Source organism: Aquarana catesbeiana, linkage group LG10 (assembly GCF_042186555.1).
Source record: "Aquarana catesbeiana isolate 2022-GZ linkage group LG10, ASM4218655v1, whole genome shotgun sequence".
Taxonomy (NCBI): domain Eukaryota; kingdom Metazoa; phylum Chordata; class Amphibia; order Anura; family Ranidae; genus Aquarana; species Aquarana catesbeiana.
Genome location: NC_133333.1, coordinates 245,391,244 through 245,395,294, shown reverse-complemented (window position 1 = coordinate 245,395,294; position 4,051 = coordinate 245,391,244). Strand labels below are relative to the sequence as shown.

The following is a 4,051-nucleotide window of genomic DNA, read 5'->3' as shown; positions in this document are numbered from 1 at the left end:
GAGAACTATGATATGGGAAGGGCTGTGATGTGAGAGAGGGAGAACTATGATATGGGGGGATGTGATGTGAGAGAGGGAGAACTATGATATAGGGAGCTGTGATGTGAGAGAGGGAGAACTATGATATGGGGAGCTGTGATGTGAGAGAGGGAGAACTATGATATGGGGAGCTGTGATGTGAGAGAGGGAGAACTATGATATGGGGGGGATGTGATGTGAGAGAGGGAGAACTATGATATGGGGAGCTGTGATGTGAGAGAGGGAGAACTATGATATGGGAAGGGCTGTGATGTGAGAGAGGGAGAACTATGATATGGGGGGATGTGATGTGAGAGAGGGAGAACTATGATATAGGGAGCTGTGATGTGAGAGAGGGAGAACTATGATATAGGGAGCTGTGATGTGAGAGAGGGAGAACTATGATATGGGGAGCTGTGATGTGAGAGAGGGAGAACTATGATATGGGGGGATGTGATGTGAGAGAGGGAGAACTATGATATGGGGGGATGTGATGTGAGAGAGGGAGAACTATGATATGGGGGGGATGTGATGTGAGAGAGGGAGAACTATGATATGGGGGGATGTGATGTGAGAGAAGGAGAACTATGATATGGGGAGCTGTGATGTGAGAGAGGGAGAACTATGATATGGGGAGCTGTGATGTGAGAGAGGGAGAACTATGATATGGGGGGATGTGATGTGAGAGAGGGAGAACTATGATATGGGGGGGATGTGATGTGAGAGAGGGAGAACTATGATATGGGGGGGATGTGATGTGAGAGAGGGAGAACTATGATATGGGGGGATGTGATGTGAGAGAGGGACTGTTGTATGAAGGGTTTGTGATGTGAGGAGGAGAGCTGTGATGTGGGGGGTTGTGATTGCAAGGGGGACTGCGATGTGAGGGAGGGGGTCCGTGATTGCAAGGGGGGCTGTAATGTGAAAGGGGGTTGTGATGGGAAAAGGGCACTGTGATGTAAATGGCCTGAGTCATAGAAGAAAAATGAGATTCTGGCCTCTGCAGAAAGAAAATGTTACAAACCGGACCTCTGTGAATTTTAATTCAGTACCCCTGGTATAGAGGGACACTGGATCGGATACTTTGTGTGTGTGTGTATATGTATGTATGTGAGAGATAGAGAAGTAGATAGAGAGGGATAGGAGTGGATACATTGTATATATAGAAGGATAGGAGTGGATATATTGTATATAGAGGGATAGAGATGGATACATTGCATATATAGGAAGGATAGAAGTGGATACATTGTATATAGAAGGGTAGAGATGGATACATTGTATACACAGGTATAGATGGATAGTGTGTGTGTGTATTAAGGATGAGCTCCGGCGTGTTCGCAAAGCTGCACGTGCAGAGCCCGCCACTGCACAGCGCTAATCACAAGCAGGGAGACACTTCCCGATCTCTGCAGCCGCACATCGGGAAATGTCTCCCGAAATGTCGCTTGTGATTAGCGCTGTGCAGTGCTAGAGGGATAGGAGTGAATACATTCTATATAGAAGGGTAGAGATGGATACATTGTGTATATATAGAGGGCCACTGGATTGGGTACTTTGTATGTGTATGTGTGTGTATATATATATATATATTTTACATATAGAGGGATAGGAGTGAATACACTATATAGAGCAGAAGAGATGGATACATTGCATACAGAGGCATAGATGGATATATTGTGTGTGTGTGTGTGTATATATATATAGAGAGAGAGAGAGAGAGAGATAGGAATTGATACCTTGTATGTAGAGGGATAGGAGTGCATACATTGTATACGGGGAGATATAGATGGATTGTGTATATAGAGATGGATATTTGATGGGATACTTTGTATATATAAAGGGATATAGATGGATACATAGTGTGTGTGTATATATAGAGGGATAGGAGTGTATACATTGTGTATAGAGGAGTATAGATGGATACTTTATAATTGTATATATAGAGTGGTATAGATGTATACATTGTATATAGATGGATAGGAGTGTATACACTGTATATAGATGCATACATTGTATATAGATGAACACTGGATCGGACACTTTGTGTATATAGAGGAGTATAGATGGATACATTGTATATAGATGGATAGGATTGTATATAGATGGACACTTTGTATATATAGAAGGATATAGATGGATACATTGTATATAGATGGGTAGGAGTGGATACATTGTATATATAGGGTGGTATAGATGTATACTTTGTATATAGATGGATAGGAGTGGATACACTGTATATAGATGGGGGTATAGATGTATACACTGTATATAGATGGATACATTGTATATAGAGGGATAGGAGGGGATACGTTGTATATACAGGGGGGGTATAGACTTATACATTGTATATATAGGGGGGGTATAGACTTATACACTGTATATAGATGGATAGGACTGTATACATTGTATATATAGGGGGTATAGACTTATACATTGTTTATATAGGGGGGGTATAGACTTATACACTGTATATTGATGTATACATTGTGTATATATAGGGGGTATAGACTTATACATTGTATATATAGGGGGGTATAGACTTATACACTGTATATAGATGTATACATTGTGTATATATAGGGGGGTATAGACTTATACACTGTATATAGATGTATATATAGGGGGTATAGACTTATACATTGTATATATAGGGGGTATAGACTTATACATTGTATATAGATGTATACATTGTGTATATATAGGGGGGTATAGACTTATACATTGTATATATAGGGGGTATAGACTTATACATTGTATATATAGGGGGTATAGACTTATACATTGTATATATATAGGGGGTATAGACGTATACACTGTATATAGATGTATACATTGTATATATAGGGGGTATAGACTTATACACTGTATATATAGGGGGTATAGACTTATACATTGTATATATAGGGGGGGTATAGACTTATACACTGTATATATAGGGGGGGTATAGACTTATACACTGTATATAGATGTATATTGGATCGGACACTTTGTGGACAGGAAATGATTGACAGCTGTCAGTGTCTGGGGGGGGGGGATGGGGGTGTCTGGGGGTGTCTGGGGGTGTCTCCCCCTCCTCGGCGGTTTCCAGGCTCCCCCCCCTGAGCGGTCTCAGGTCCCCCCAGCAGTGTCAGGCCTTCTCTCTGGTCCCTCAAGCAGGGAGAAGGGGGCGGGGTCTGCTGACATGAGAAGGACCCCAGTCAGGGGCCCCCGGGGCGCCGTTCAGCCACAAGGGGCCCCGACCGGGGATAAACAGGGGCCACAGGCGGGGCCCCGGCCGTCCACACTCACCGCACGAACATCACCGAGCCCCGCAGCGGCCACCGCCACACACCGTTCCCATCTGCATCCTTCACCTCCTCCGGATCCACATTCTGGGAAAAAGAGATCCCTCCGCCCATTAAGAAAGCACGGGGAATCGGTGAGGCGGCCGGCGCTGGCCGCTGGGTGTGTTGCGAAGCACGTCAGGAACGTCATCGCGTATCCGTGCGCCGGGAGAAAAAGTAGTCCCTCCTAGGATGAGAGATGGGGGGGGGGGGGGGGGGCGTCATCTATCACTTCATTCTCCTTCATCACCCGGGAACGTGCACAAAGTTCAGGAGATTACTCATTCACATGTGGCAAGTATCAAGTGAACCCATCACTGCATGCTAAGATCAATATATTGGTAATAGAGGATCAATCTATTGATAATAGAAAGAAAAAAAATCTATATACTGGTAACAGAAAAAAGAACTTCAATCTATTGGTAATAGAAAGAAAAAGATCTATATACTGGTAACAGAAAGAAGAAGTTTAATATATTGGGTAATAGAAGAAGATCAATATATTGAGAATAGAAGAAGATCAATCTATTGGTAATAGAAGAAGCAAAATTAATATATTGGTAATAGAAAGTAGAATATCAAGATTGTGGTAATAAAAGCAAAAGATAAATATATCAGTAAAATAAGATCTATATACTGGTAACAGAAAGAAACCAATCAATATATTGGGAATAGAAGAAGAAGATCAATGTATTAGTAACAGAAAGAAA

General features: G+C 42.4%; 1 protein-coding gene across 1 annotated transcript in view; it reads right to left on the bottom strand.

Moving 5' to 3' along the window:
- The window catches only part of LOC141111357 (uncharacterized), a 66,052-nt gene extending 62,622 nt beyond the window's left edge, over positions 1–3,430 (bottom strand). Inside the window, exon 1 of the mRNA XM_073603582.1 lies at positions 3,307–3,430. The gene's annotated coding sequence lies outside the window, so the exon portion shown is untranslated. The remainder of the gene's footprint in view (positions 1–3,306) is intronic.
- Positions 3,431–4,051: the final 621 nt, after the last annotated feature.